Source organism: Cervus canadensis, chromosome 1 (assembly GCF_019320065.1).
Source record: "Cervus canadensis isolate Bull #8, Minnesota chromosome 1, ASM1932006v1, whole genome shotgun sequence".
NCBI lineage: Eukaryota > Metazoa > Chordata > Mammalia > Artiodactyla > Cervidae > Cervus > Cervus canadensis.
In genome coordinates, this window is record NC_057386.1 from 64,739,482 (window position 1) to 64,755,502 (window position 16,021).

General features: G+C 40.5%; 1 non-coding gene across 1 annotated transcript; it reads left to right on the top strand.

Moving 5' to 3' along the window:
* Positions 1-5,667: 5,667 nt before the first annotated feature.
* Positions 5,668-5,739, top strand: TRNAC-ACA. The gene has a single exon. It is a non-coding gene; the product is annotated as a tRNA-Cys (tRNA).
* The last annotated feature ends 10,282 nt before the right edge of the window (positions 5,740-16,021 follow it).

The following is a 16,021-nucleotide window of genomic DNA, read 5'->3' on the forward strand; positions in this document are numbered from 1 at the left end:
TGGTAAATATTCATTGAGTGAATGAATGAAGAAACAGACTTAGAGAGATTAAGCAACAATAAAACAACAGCAGACTACTCAAATAGTGGTGATATGTGGTCTCCATCCTTGGAACTGGAACCAAAAGATTATTTTCCAAAACTCACAACAGAACTCTTTAGTAAGTGACTTGCAAAGATGCAGGCCTCAGAGGTTGGAGGTCATCTACTCCACCCTCTCATTTCAAGAGTGAGGAAACCAGAAGCAGAGAGGTTAAGTGTGCCTTCTTCCACGTCATGCGCCTGCTTAGTGGTGGCCAGGTCTGGACTCACTGATCATTCCTGTTTGGCCTCAGGTTTCTCTCTGGGGCCTGAAGCAGTTATTTGTCAGTCAGTCACTTGTTAACTCACTCATTCATCCCCCCCAGATATGCACCGGGAGCTTCCTTTGTGCCAGTCTCTACCCTCTGTGCTGGTTGTGGGGTGGGAAAAAAGATAGGTGTAATTCCTGCTTCTGCGGACCTTACCATCTATTGAGGAGACAGGCCACAAATAAATACATAAACCAAACCAACAGACTGGTGAAAAGAAAAGGAAAGGATCAGGGAGTGAAAACTGCTATGATGAAAACAGGATGTGGAAAAAAAGAGGCCTGTTTTAGTTTAAGGTTAAAGGAGGGTCTTGTGGGAGCTGCATATAAGAAGCTTCTCAGAGAAGGACAATCGGGGGCTGTCCTGAGGAAGAGCATTCCAGGGCTGAGGTCCTGAGAGAAACACGGGCTCGTAGAGCCTGAAGAGCAGAGAAAAGAGCAGTGTGAGGAGGGAAGGGAGGGGTAATCCATGTTATTGAGTGGGACACTCAGATCAGAGTTGTCAAGCCAAAGTCTTAAGGCTATGCAGCAAGCTGGAGATTGATGATGGTATAATGTGGTGGGGAGAGGGGAGCAGGACAGATGTCTCGAAGCCTCAACAGAAACTGTAAATTTACATGAGACAAGCCTGTCCAGGAATGATTAGAATGGGACCTTGGGGTTCTGGGTAACATGGTTTCTTTTTTTCCATTTCTTTAGCATTTCCAATTTTTCTTTAATGTGCTTCTTTGCTTAAGTGGCAAAACTGTATAAAATAAATTACAGCTGATGCTTTAAAAAATTTAAAAAAGGACTAGATTTCTGGGTGTCCTAGAATAGATTTGAGTTAGATTTTTTTTCACTTAAATATTTTAAAATTGCATTTAATACATAGATTTTCAAAAATCAAATAGTACTTAAGAACATGTTGAGAAAGAGCCAAAATGCCCTACACTTACTCAATTCCAAGTTCCATTCTCCTGAGGCAATCACTTCAGGTTTCAGCCTTGTTTTCTTCTGGTGTTCATCTCCAAATTTCTAGATAAGATGGCTTTATTTTTATTTCTTGATTTTTCCATCATTTTAAGAGTTCCTTTGATTTCTCTCCTACGTTAGATTCCACTTTCCCTTGGTTCCCATATTGGTTTGCTTCCTTGTTTTACTGGAGCAAAGCCTCCTAGAACTTTAACAAACAGTGAATGCAAAATGAACTTGTGTGCGTCAATAAACTTTCATTCTATACTCACGTTTGATTGATAGTTTGGCTGGGTAGAAAATGCTACATAGGAGATACTGTTTCTTCAGCATGTTTGAAAGCATCCTCCACTGTCAGTGAAGTTTCACTGGGGCCATTGAAAAGTATGATGACATTCTTGATGCTTTTATATGTACCTCTTCCTCCTGCTCCCTGCACCAAAGCTGTTAGGATCTTCTTTTTATTCTTATTCTATTGAAATTTCACCCATAATGACTCAGGATGGATTTTTATTACTCATTTTACTGGGTATTCAGTGGGCCCTGTCAAACTGTACAGGGCCCACTGTACAAGGAACAAACTTGTGTTCCTTAATTTGGGGAGTTTTTTGTGTTATTTCTTTAATAATTCCTCCCTTTCCTGTTTTTTTCTCTTTTTTTCCTCCTTTTGGAATTTCTGCTACTCAAATGTTGGTTGATGTTCGCATATTCTTTTCTCTGCAACTTTCCACCTTTTTGTTCTAGTTTTTGGAAGAGTTGCACAACTTTATTGTCGATCCTTTCTATTGAAATTAAAGTTTGTAAATGATCTTTTTTGGGTCATTTCATTTCTTCAGACACTAGTCATTAGAGGACTGTGGACTGGGACTTAGAGTGGGAGTGATTACAACTCTTCCAACTCTGGAAGCTAGAATTGTAGGAGCTAAACAAGGTGGCAGGTTATGGGGGAGGGAGAAGGAACTCACTCAAGGAGGTTTTCAGCTAAGTTTTGTGTCTCCAAGGCCAGCTTCGTTTCTCCAGAGGGAAACCTTCCAATCTTCTGGGATAAAAAAAGGATAGCTTTCTGGCTGAGTATGTTGAGAGATGGAATCTGGGTCTCATTATTCATTGCACAGATTTTTAACCAGTCTTCTAGTATTCATTCTCATCCTCCACCCCTGTATTCACATGTAAGTTGTGCCTCCAGTCTCTGAGGCTTTCCAGGGGCCTGCATATCTGTAGACTGACTTGTTGGTTCTCCAGCCTTTCTTGTTCTTCTACAGGAACCGAGCAAAGACTGGAAACTGAGTCCTAAGCAGTCCGTGGCTCTCAAAATACTTTAACTTACTAAATTATGTTATTATGAACACATTTTGAAGAGTATATTTAACATATACATATAATAAAATCATAATGATGCAATGAACTCATGGATTTACCATCCAACCACAAAAGGTAGGAGATTGTTAACACTGGTGAATTTCTTCTGAGATGGATTGTTTCCTGAATCATAGATTCATTCATTAATTCTCTTCATGAAATCTGTTCAATAACATTTGCATTTCTTCTGCTCTTTTTTCTTTTTCTTTTTTTCTCACTTCATCTTCCACTTTTCTTAACCTCTGCTCATATTTTCCATCTCCTGTCTTTCTTGCATGTAATTTATACCTCAGTGTATTTTGGCAACGGAGTTTGTCAGAATGTCTAGTCTGTCATATTGCTAGAAAAGGAAGTCCCAAATCCCATCCATATGGTTTCTTTCTTGTAATGGTTCATTGACATCACTGGTCGGCTGTCAACAACTTTTCTGGTTTTTTGCTTTTATGATTTTAAACATTTTCAATTCCCTTTCTGTCAATTTAGAGGAATTCCAGGAGAAATTTGAGATAAACACTTTGGTTCAGTCTAAAGTGTTTAAATTGAAATTGGTTAGGATTCTTTTTTAGAATTGTGTAGTACTGCATCAGGAGGTCCAAAATTTTTTTTTTAATTTTTATTGAAATATAGTTGATTTACGGCATTGGGTTAGTTTCAGGTATGCAGCAAAGTGATTCATGTATATATTTATCTGTATCTGTATGTGTATGTACATATATTCTTTTACATTCTCTACATCATAGGTTATTATAAGATACTGAGTATAGTTTCCTGTGCTATACAGTAGGCCCTTGCTTGTTATCAATATATAGTGCATATATTTTAAAACCAAGCTCCTAATTTGTCCTTGCCACCCCTCCTCTTTGGCAACCATAAGTTTGTTTTCTATGTCTGTGAGTCTATTTCTGTTTTGCAAATAAGTTTGTTTGTATTATTTTTTAAGATTACACAAATAAGTGGTATCATATGATGTTTGTCTTCTGGTTGACTTCACTTAGTATGATAATCTCTGGGTCCATCCATGTTATTTCATTTTTACGGCTGAGTAGTATTCCATTGTATATTTATATTACATTTTCTTTATCCATTCATCTGTCCATGGATGCTGAGGTTGCTTCCATATCTTGGCAATTATAAATAGTACTGCTATAAACATTGGGGTGCAAGTATCTTTTCAAATTATGTTTTCCTCCTGATATATGCCCAGGAGTGAAATTGCAGGATCATACGGTAGCTCTACTTTTAGTTATTTAAAAAAATCTCCATTCTGTTTTCCATAGTGAATGTATCAATTTACATTCCTACCAACAGTGTAGGAGGGTTCTCTTTTTCCCACAACCTCGCCAGCATTTATTCTTCATAGATTTTTTGATGATAGCCATTCTGACTGGAGTAAGGTAATGCCTCATTGTGATTTAGATTTGCATTTCTCTAATAATTAGTGATGTTGAGCATCTTTTCACGTGTCTTTGGCCATCTGTCTGTCTTCTTTGGAGAGATGTCTATTTAGATCTTCCACCCACCATTTTTTGATTGGGTTGTTTGTTGTTTTGATATTAAGCTGGGTGAGTGTTTAGTAGATTTTGAAGATTAATCCCTTGTTAGTTGCATCATTTGCAAATATTTTCTCCTGTTCTGTAGGTTGTCTTTTCATTTTGTTTGTGGTTTTTATTGCTGTGCAAAAGCTTTTAAGTTTAATTAGGTCCCATTTGTTTATTTTTGTTTTCATTTCCATTACTCTAGGAGGTCTAACTTTCTTTGAAAAAGAAAAGAAGTCTCCTAATGTAGTTATTTAATTTACTTTTTGCTTAGGTGAAATTACTGGGACAAACTTCTAAGTGGCATTACAAGTGCTCTCCTTTAGCATTCTCTATGGTGAAACACCTTGTGGAGGGAAGAATTTGTTCTGAGACTTATCAAGATGGAAACCTTCACTTTGAAAACATATGTTTTCATTTTATAATATAGTCGTCTTGATTAAAGTACTGAACAATGCAAGCTGGTATAGAGACAAGGAGATACCAAAATATTCACATGAAACCCGTTGTTCTCTTTGTCTTTGAAGGAAGATTGTGTCTTGAAATGATCTCTTCTTAATTTGGGTGACTGGTAAATCGTCCCTCTATTGCATAATCACCGCTGGGTACCTGCTGGGTTAATAATTGATGGATTTCACAAATTCTTCGAACTGAATGTATGTTTGGAAGCCTAAACCCTGGGTATGTGAAGTGTGCAGTATTTCACTGCAGGATATTGGTGCGGGGCAGTTTTATATCCATATCCAAGCCACACCCACTGCTTGCTTTGTGAGATAAGAATCTGCCCACAGAGGCCAGTCTGGGGCATCCCTCTGCGGTGAGTAGGGAGAGTCTTTTCGGGCAAGGCCCTGCCCCTCGGCCCCGCCCCTCCTGGCCCCGCTCTTCTTCTCTGATGTGCAGTCATCTGTCTTGGAGCACAGGCTCTAATTACCTCTGCCATTAGTCTGCCCAGCAGGACTGCAGATGTTATTAATGGTCATGAAATTATCCAATGCCTTTCAAAACTCCAGACTCAGTTGATGTTTGCGCCTGTGACCCCTCACGGTACTTCATTTCTTTGTTCATTTTGCTGCTGTATTGAACCTTAACCTTGAGCACAAAACAAAATTTCCAAGAAGAATCTCACTCTCCATTTTTTTTTTCCTCACCTCATCAGCCCCCTAATTCCCTATTTATTTGGGGCTAAAACTCAAAACTTTGCCTCTTTGCTAGATTGTGTATTTGCAGGTAACTCTTGATTATAGGTATGTCCAATTCTCCCCAGCCCCTACCCATCTCATAGATCTGTTGTCAAAAATTAAAAAGAACTTGTTCCTCTTTATTATGGAATCAATATATTTTCATGGTTAGAAAAATTAGAGACATGCTGATAAACAGAAAGAAGAAGAAAAATCCATAATCTCACCTTCCAGAGATAAAGACTGTTACAATTTTATGGTCTATTTTTACAGACTTTTCTAGGCAGATGACTTCCCTGGTGGCTCAGATGGTAAAGTGTCTGCCTACAATGCAGGAGACCCGGGTTCGATCCCTGGGTTGGGAAGATCCCCTGGAGAAGAAAATGGCAACCCACTCCAGTACTCTTTCCTGGAAAATCCCGTGGATGGAGGAGCCTGGTAGGCTATCATCTATGGGGTTGCAAAGAATTGGACACAACTGAGCGACTTCACTTTCACTCACTTTCTAGGCAGATAGATAGACATGGGATGATAGTGTTGTGCTGTTAATAATAGCTGTTTGTTGACTTCTTATTTGTTCAGATTGATTTTCCATGTATTAATTCCCTGAATAATTTCAAGAATCCTATGAGGCTCAATTTCTATTCTCATTTTGCAGTTGAGGGGAAACTGAAGCCCGGAGTGCTTAAAAATATTGCCCAAAGCTTCATAGCTATGGCAACCCACTCCAGTACTCTTGCCTGGAAAATCCCATGGATGGAGAAGCCTGGTAGGCTACAATCCATGGGTTTGCAAAGAGTTGGACATGACTGAGCGACTTCACTTTCTTTCTTTCTTTCTTTCATAGCTATTTCAGTGGAAGAGATGGGATTTGAACCAAGGAGTGTGGCACTAGGCTCTGAACTCTTAGATGATATGTTACACCATTATTTAACCAACTTTTAAACTTTAATAAACTCTCAATATCTGTTCCTGTTACTCTTGGTCCACCAGATGATTTTGATTAATTTTGAAGACAATTAGAATTCAAAAGATGAATATGCTGAAATTTTAAAAGCCAACATTAAACTGGTTTTCCTTTCCTTAGCTTTAGTTTTGTTTTTATTATTTTTTGCTTTGATCTACATTACATGGATTATTTTTAAATGGGATAATTCCTTCAGGAAGAGGACTTAAGGAAAAACAAAAAATAAACAAGGTGAACAATATTCAGTTTATTTCACGCTTGTAGGTGATAGTTTGACTCACTCCTTGGTTCCATTATTTCTAAACAATAATTACTTTAAAAAATACTAATAATTATTGACTGCTTTTATGTGTCAGCCTGTTTGTGCCATTGAAGTGCGTTTAGCTGTGCGTTTGTGCCATTTAGCTGGCATAATTTGGGTTCTGGTGAAATCAGGGATGTTGAAGAGACAAGGATCTTGTGTGGTGTGTCTGTTACATGCTGTCTTTTCCCCCTAGCTATTCCAAATTGAGTCCCAGCTTTTCCTTTTCACTTTATTTCTATTTTCTTTTATTTCCCCTTCCTTCCTTCGTTCCTCTCTCCCTCCATCCCTCCCTCCCTTCTTTCTTTCCTTCCTTTTTTTCCCCTCTGTTCCTGAATATTCTGTGTTTTTCTTTATCTGGAAATTCTTTAGCTGCAAGTATCCTGAAACTCTAGTGCAGTTTTAGGCTCATTCCTGTTCTGGAAGGACATTCTTGGCATGCTGTTTTGTCTCATCTGAGTTAGAGGCAAGGCCTATATTTGGCCAGTAAATCCAACATGGCAATATCTAGTCAGAATTTTTAGTGATTGCCAGCTGGTCTGTGTAAAATGTATTTGAATTGGCCTCTGGTAGATAGGATGGACTAAAAACTGTCCAACTTCATAATAGGCTCATCCTTTTGTGAATTAGTATACACCCCAGGTTCCAGACCAGTCACTGATTGATTAATATTTGGCAGAGACCATATTTGTTTATTCATTTTCCTACTCCATGCAGTGATATCTAGCACACAGGAGATGTTGGATCTATTTGTAAAGTTGACAAGGAAGTCTCAGGAGATCTGGGCTGTAGTTTCAGCTCCACTATAGGTTGGTTGTTGGAATGAGCACATTACTAAGTGCTTTGCCCCTCGGTGGCTTCATCCATTTTACCCTGTTTGTGAATCTTGGAGACCCAGTAAAGTCATCCCTGAAGATCTTTCATTTCCATAGAAGAATTGTTTTATGGGTTTCCAAGGTAATAACTTTCAAGATTAAGAGTAAAAAATACTGACTTTCTTATCTTGAAAGACATACAATTTGAATTCCAAAGAATTGTGCGGGGCAAACAGGCGATTGCACAGATATGTTAGTCTCCCCACCCCCCCATTTTGATATACATTAAGGATAACATTCACATGTAGGGTACTCTCCCATGGGTGACCCAGTGTGAAAATGATGGGCTCGGATAAGAATAAGAGAGACTGTGGGATTACATATACTTCTTGGTCTAGTAACTGCTGCCCTAGCTTCTCTCCCATTGAAGAAAACATATTGATGAAGATGTATTTCAAAACTACCATAATAAAACCGTGGGGTAGCACTGTAGGAACATGAAAACTGGCCAAAGAGCTTAAATAGAGAGCTTATTCATTGACCCGTGTTTCCATGGGAAAGTTGTGTACAGTAGAACTTCTTCCCAAACCAGTGGGAAGAAGATGGGTCATTTAATGGACATGGTTGGGAAAACTGACTCATAAGGGTGGGGGGGGAGGTGGGGAGGGAGTTGGATTCCTATCTTACAACATATACAAAAACAAATTCCAAATGGATTAATGACCTAAGAATGTAGGGAAAAGATGCACATTTTATAGAAGACCATGTAGAAGAATATATTTGTGGCTCTGAGATCTGTAGGGAATTTCTTAACCAAGACCAAAACAACATAAACCATAAGAGGAAAATTGATGAGTATGACTACATCAAAAGTAAAGATTTCAACTCAGAACAGTTAACCTACATGACAGATGGCACTGGGGAAAGATGTTTGCAGTGTCCAAAAATCAATAACGAATTAATGCCCCAAGAAAATCCTGCAGGTTGGCAAGAAAAATAGAGGAAACCCACATAGGAAAAATACAGACAAAGGATTTAGGCAGTTCAGAGGAGAAATCCAAATTGCTAAGAAGCATACGAAGAGATGCCATTTCACTAGTAATCAGAGAAATGCAAATTTCAATGACAGTGTGATCCACTTCAAAATCATCAGGTTGTCAAAAATTGGAAATCTTATTAGTACCAAGTATTGAAAGAGATGCAGGGAAATGGGAACCCTCCTGAACTACTGGAGGAAGGATCATATCCTTTGCCTTAGCAGTCTTCTCCTGGTGTAGACCCCAGAACCAGCCTGGCACAAATCTGTGAGGGGACAGCTCTGAGAATACTCCCTGCAGCAAAGAATTGGAGTTGGCCACGAGTCCATCACTGGGACAGGGCAGATGTGGTAATATGTAAGCCGTCAGCTGTCATACTTAGATTTATATACAAGAACAGGATGGAATGCAAAAGCATAGCATTGGATAAAAGAAAAATAATAAAGAGAATCAAATTTTTAGCATGTTGCCTTTTTAAAGTAAACACACACAGAAAACAATACCATGTATTATTCATGTAGGTATATGTGTGCATTCTGTTCATGGGCTTCTCAAGGCACGAAGTGGTTTGCCATTATTAAAAAACGCTTGCTCCTTGGAAGAAAAGCTGTGACAAACTTAGCATTTTATTTTATTTTATTTTCAAACCTAGCATTTTAAAAAGCAGAGACATCACTTTGCCAACAAAGTTCTGTCTAGTCAAAGCTATGGTTTTTCATATGTATGTATATGAGAGTTGGACCATAAATAAGGCTGAAAACCGAAGAATTGAAGCTTTCAAATTGTGGTGCTGGAAAAGATTCTTGAGAGTTCCTTGGATAGCAGAGAGATCAAACCAGTCAACCCTAAAGGAAATCAACCCTAAATGTTCATTGGAAGGACTGATGCTGAAGCTGAAGCTCCAATACTTTGGCCATCTGTTGCGAAGAGCCCCGACATTGGAAAAGACCCTGATGCTGGGAAAGATTGAGAGCAGAAGGCAAAGAGGGTGACAGAGAATGAGGTGGTAGGATGGCATCACCGACTCGATGGACATGAGTTTGAGCAAACTCCAGGAGCCAGTGAAGGACAGGGAAGCCTGGCGTGCTGCAGTCTGTGGGGTTGCACAGAGTTGGACACGATTGAGCAACTGAGCAGCAACAATTTGCATGTGTGCGTGCTCAAGTTGCTTAGTCTTATCTGACTCTTTACGACCCCGTGGACTGTAGCCCACCAGGTTCCTCTGTTCATGGGATTTTTCAGGCTAGAGTACTGGAGTGGGTTGCCATTACCTCCTCCAGAGGATCTTCCCAACCCAGGGACCAAACCCGTGTCTCCTGCATTTCCTACAATGGCAGGAGGATCCTTTACCACTGAGCCACCTGGGAAGCCCCACCAAGTAGGTATAAAAATAGGAGTGAGGGTGTTTGGAGTGGGGGAGATTGAAGTGGGGATCAGGAAGTAGGAGAGAAAACCATTATAAGATAAAAGAGGGATGTTTTGTGGATTGATGAGTGCATCACGAACTTAAGAGTAGAATTAATTCAACTCTTTGATCCAAAGGAGAAGAAACAGAAATAGAATCAAATTGGAATTTGGATGAGTGAGTAATATCCTTTATGACAATAAGCTTGAAATACTCTGTTTACATGCTGTATAATAAATCACTGATAAACTTCAATTCTTCATTATTTGTAATAGATTACTTGCCACCTACTTCCCGGCTGTCAGAACGCGAGAGCTGAGAGCCGTAGTGGGAGCTGTTTGTGTTCAAATTCTCTGCCCAACATAATGCCACAGAGTGAATGTAGCCATAAAAACTAGAGAGGCTTCTATAATATTTGAAGCAAAATTAAGAGAAAGATTTGGAAAAGGTTTGCCATGATTATTCCATAAAAACCGAGTCTGAATACCTTTTTATCCATATTTTATTTCTTCCATCTAATATTTAAAATCTTCCCCTTATATTTGTAGAGTGAAAAGCAGAAATCTAAATAGCTCTCCAACATTATTTCCCTAGTTCCCATAGCCTGCACCGCTTGGATGGATGTCAGGCTCTAAACTCTAACACAAACTCTAACACAGGAGACAAAATTATTTTGTGGGATTCTGAAGTGAAGTATTTCAGTGGGACACAGAGAAACAGTTAAATTTTGCAAAGCTGTGAAACTGGAGATTGGGCTGTCCTCAAAAATCTACCAACCAGAGATATGGAAGGACTTCCTTGCTTGAGATTCATCTCTCTCTCTCTCTCTCTCTGTGTCTCTCCCATCCCAGCCTCCCTTTCTACCCTTTTATTTGCACCAAACTTCCCTGTCAGTTTTATCAGAGACGCTGGAAAAGATTTCCTAATCTGCCGCCACTCCAAATCGATCAGTAATTAGGTTGATCTCTGTGAGCTTGTTAGAGAACCCCATCTTGTCTTTTCATGTTCTGTGGCCCCAGTGAACTCGCTTTCCTGTGGCGTGCTGCTTCTCAGAGGCATCCAGGAAGATGAGCATCCCTAACCCTGCACACAAATGGATTTTATTCAATGAATACTTTGGATTTATTATTTTTTTTTTAGCATTCTTACTGCAAGTACATTGTGCCACCTCTTACTTATGGGTCAGAATGGAGTGGGTTTCTGTTTCTTATTTATTTGCTATTTGTCATTTAAAAATGTGAAATTCTTGGTCTCATGCAGGATTACCATAGATTTGCTTTATCCATTTGCTTTTTTAAAAAAATATTATACCAATTACCATTAATTATACCATTAATTATACCAATTACCATTTAGGAACTGTGATTGACTATATATCTATTTTTTTGTCTATATACATATATATGTGATATTTATGTATAATTATATATACATTAGTGTATACACACTCTTATTATGCATGTATATTTATTGTTGTTGTTGTTTAGTTGCTAAGTCATATCCAACTCTTTTGTGATCCCAGGGACTGTAGTCTGCCAGGCTCCTCTGTCCATGGATTTCCCAGGCAAGAATACTGGAGTGGGTTGCCATTTCCATTTGCTTTGATGATCAGAATGAAACCAGCAAATAACGTGGATGTTTCTTGTGGTAATTGACCGGGAGGCAATGCCTGCGGCTTGTGGCTGTTGCGTAAGAACACTCCGTGGATCTAAGCATGTGAGCACCCTTAATGACCAGAAGTACTTTCAGAAGAAGTGGGGCCAGGGTCCTGGGTACCATCTGATTCCCTCTGAGGGGCTCCAACCACTTGCAGACCATTATCTCATTAGTTCTCAAAATATCCCAGGGAGGAAGAAGGGAAGGAAGATGATAATGGATAATGAAATATTACAAAGCACTTTACTAGTGAAATAATCACTTCCTTCACCCCCACCCCTAAATCCCTAAGCCCAGATGCAGAAACTGAGGCAGAGGGAGCTGAAATTGCTGACCCAGGATCCCCAGAGAGAGTGAGCGGCAGAAGCAAGACCTGGGGTGGGCTGGGGATGTGGGGTGAGGGGGGGTGGGGGGGAGTGGATTGGAAGGCTGTTGCCTAGCACGCTGATGGAGCTATTGTTTTGTTTTGTTTAAAGGAAGTGTGGAGAAAAGGGCTAAATCACTCAAGATAACAGCAAACTTTTATTTCTAAACCAGCACCAGGTGTGAATTGCAGGAAAGTCAGAAATGTGCTGAGAAGAGGAGTGGGCACTGGGCCAAGATCAACTCGGGGCCAGGGTCTCATAAGTGGCACTTGGGGTGCAGCTGGCCTCTTCAGCCAGCTCAGGACTTTCCTGATGAGTACAAGGCAATTTGGGCCACGTCTTTATAGATACACACAGCACGTTTGAAATTGACCTCATTTGGTCTAATTCCTCAGATTTTTAACCCAGGCCTTTGAGGCTATTTTCTTAAAGAACTGCTTTGATCAAGACTTTCATTTTTAAAGAAGCTGATTTGGTTTGAGTTTCTTCTCTGCTTCAAAAGTAGGAGCCTACATCTTACTGAAAAGTGTTTTGAGAGTCACCTAACAGGGCCCTTCTGGGTCCTTTCTTCTGTTATTCAAGGGTCTTCTGCTTGTGGAACGCACGTCTCCCACCCCGGGTACATCAGCTGGCTCTTCGCCCTTCTCGGAGGCTGTGTGTGTTCTTTTGTTTAGATTTCACAGCCTTCATGCTCTCTCCTCCAGGCTCTATGAAATCTTTCTTTGGAGGAGTCTCACTACCATACAAATGGCTGCCAAGTGTAGGTCAAAAAGTGACTCTCTAATTGTGAAACTGCATATAATCTGTGGGAGAAGGGAATTTGACAACATTCTGCCAGGCAGCCTACTTGGAAAGGTCAACCCCACCAGAATAAGGTAGATCATTCTTGAAAAAACACCAGTGCTGTTGTTTCTCTCTTAGAGTCAGCTTACCCAGCATGTTTAAAGTTGCTGGTGTGAATGAGTACACAGAATTCATTTGTTCACTCATTCAATCAACAGACTCACAAATGAATAATGGCCCCTAATACGCAGGAATTCATTGAAATGTAAACAAATTATTGCAGTGCAGGGGGGCCATAAGAAACATTATAGAGTTAGATAGAGAAAGCAGACATTCCTGGCATAAAAGTAGAAGTGTTCATGAGTTTATCATCAAAATTCAAGAAGATATTTGTATGTTCCAAATCCTAAGTGAAACTAGTCAGAAGATTTATGGAATGGATGTAAATAAATGGCCCAGAATAGGCTTAAAACGACAGATGGAATAACTTCAAGATCAAGGGTGTTTGTTGACATGACATGGTGGCTAAAGCACAGACTGTGAGCTGGGTGGCCTGTGTCCCGATCATGGCTCCAGCATTTACTTCTTCTGTGATCATGGACAAATTCCACCTCTCTGCTTCAGTGTCCTCATCTGTGAAATGGAAGTAATAATGGGTCCTGTCCCAAAATGCTATTGGAGAATTAAATGAAATCATACATTTCAAGTGCTTAGAAACCTGGCTGGCAAAAAATCAGCACTCAGTAAGATTTAATGACTGTTATTATTACTCAAAAAGGGCTCTTTTAGAAAAAACAGAAAAGAGAAATCTTCAACTTTTGTTTTTCAGCCTGCCCAACTGCAATCGGTGATTTTCTGATAAGCTCACTGGATTGCATACTGGTCTCCCAGAGGGACAGAGGCAAGAAAGTTAAATCATTACTTTTAAATCTGATATTCTGTCCAGAAAAGAAAGGGGTTGTGTCCTCCCAGCATTCTTGATCAACAAGAAGTGAAAGCTTGGATCTGATTGGACACATACCATGAGGAAAGCACAGGTCAGGAAGCCTGGAAAGAAAACAGCCCACTGTGTGTTTCTGTGACGTGTGACCTTTCCAGGAAGGACAGCTCCTGACAGTGAGAGGCTCTCAGAAACAAACTCCACTCTGTTTTCACAACAGGTTCTGAGCAGAGAGGAAGTGGGGAAATATTTAGAGACTCCAGTAGCGGTGATGGACTGGATGATCTCAAGCTTTAAAAGGACTCTTGCAGAAAACTGAGAAAAAGCACACTCCCCAGAGATATCACTTTGCCAACAAAGGTCCATGTAGTCAAGGCTATGGTTTTTCCAGTAGTCATGTACAGATGTGAGAGTTGGACCATAAATAAGGCTGAGCACCAGAGAACTGATGTGTTCAAATTGTGATGCTGTAGAAGACTCTTGAGGGCCCTTTGGACAGCAAGGAGATCACACCAGTCAATCCTAAGGGAAATCAACCTTGAATTGGAAGGACTGATTCTGAAGCTCCAATACTTTGGCTTCCTGATGCCAAGGCCCACGCCTTGGAAAAGACTCTGATGCTGGGAAAGACTGAAGGCAAGAGGAGAAGAGGGTGACAGAGGATGAGAGGGTTGAATGGCATCATCGACTCAAAGGACATGAGTTTGAGCAAGCTCTGGGAAATAGTGATGAACAGAGAGGTGTGGTGTGCTGCAGTCCATGGGGTCACAAAGCGTCAGACACGACTGAGTGACTGAACAGCAAGCAGAGTGACAACAGTAGGCCCTATGGGGAGGGGAGCTGAGGCTGCGGAACACTCTGAAAACTACAAAAAGGCCTCACAGATGTCCCAGGGGAGATCAGGGAGAGAGCTACAGACCCAGAGTTGGAGTTGATGGTGAAACGCAAGCTCGATGGCCTAGAAAAGGCAGATTGAGAGAGACCTACTTCTGTTTTCTCTGACAAAGAGGATGATGGAACAATGCAGAGAAAGAAGGAGCACTGCGAAGTGATGGCGGAAGCTGGTGAGCTTGTAAGAGACATGCAGCTAGTTTGAATTCAGGCCTCAGGAATAAGTGAATGATGCAAATTACTGGGGCAACTTAAAGATGAGCTTCTGAAGGTATAACTGGTTGAAATTAGAAGAATTAAGTCTCTCTCTCTGTCTCTAAGGAGAAAGGAAGATGTGTTAAGGAAAAAGTGCTGGCCAGGCCATGTGTTTATTTTTCAAAATGGAAAGGAAGTTGATTTTACAGGCTATGGACAGGTCAGCGTGTTGCACATGTTGGACAAGAGTTGGTCACGGAAGGGTTACTTTGTGAGCACCTTGAAGACAGTGTAGTGAGCGCTGGAACAAGGTGGGAAGAAGGAGCATCCCCCCCACACCCCCACCAGCCTCCTCTTTGTTTTCCTGCATTTACCTTTGACATTCCTGGGCCAAAGTCCTAAGAAGTCAACTGGTGAGAAAGAAATGTGGCAGCTAGTATGTCGCTGTGTTTCCTGAAGTCACTCAGTTGTGATGCAGACAAGATGCCAAGGGCACCAGCTAACAACCACGTCACACAGGGAAAGGGGAGGAATATACTGAGGGTGTTTGGCTGGGAAGATACAGTATTAGTGGCCACCATGCCTGGTCTCCATGGGCTGGAAGGGCTATTAGGCCAGAGCATCTGTCTACTCACCCTCCAGGATTGTGGCTTTCCAACTTGCCTGTCTGTTAACCTATAGTAAGAATGACATTTTGTAGCTCAACCCAGAATATACATAAACACACGTATGTAACTGAAATAATCATTCCAGAAAACATCAATACTCTTACCATGTTCATATTTTTTAGTCTAGTCAAGTCTACTCTTTTTCATAACAAAATGCTTGTTGAGCCTATTAAATTCATTTCCTGCCTTATTAAAGGGTTGAAATTCATAGTTTAAAAGTCTGTGTCTTTGGGACTAGATCTGGGACGCACAGATGCTATTTATTGCTTCAGGATCACTTCTATGGGCGAAGGTGACAAAAGATGATGTTGGTTTCCTCTGGAGCAGTGAATTATTGCTTCTTCCCCTATTCAAGCTCAGACTGAATGAAGGCATGATGCGAGTGATGCAGAAAGGATTCAGATATCAAATGGAGACTGAATTAACTCATCCCCAAGGTCGTTTTTGTTTCTAAGGTGCTCTGGTTGGATCATTGGGACTGAATGCTAAAGCATTCCTGACGTTTTAGGCCACATGAACAGAAGTGTGTTGTACATCTCCTGGAAGGTCAAGGAAACACTACTCCCTGCTATTCAGACTGCAAATTAGAGTGTGAAGAACCAGTCTGGGCAAGGGTGCCCACTC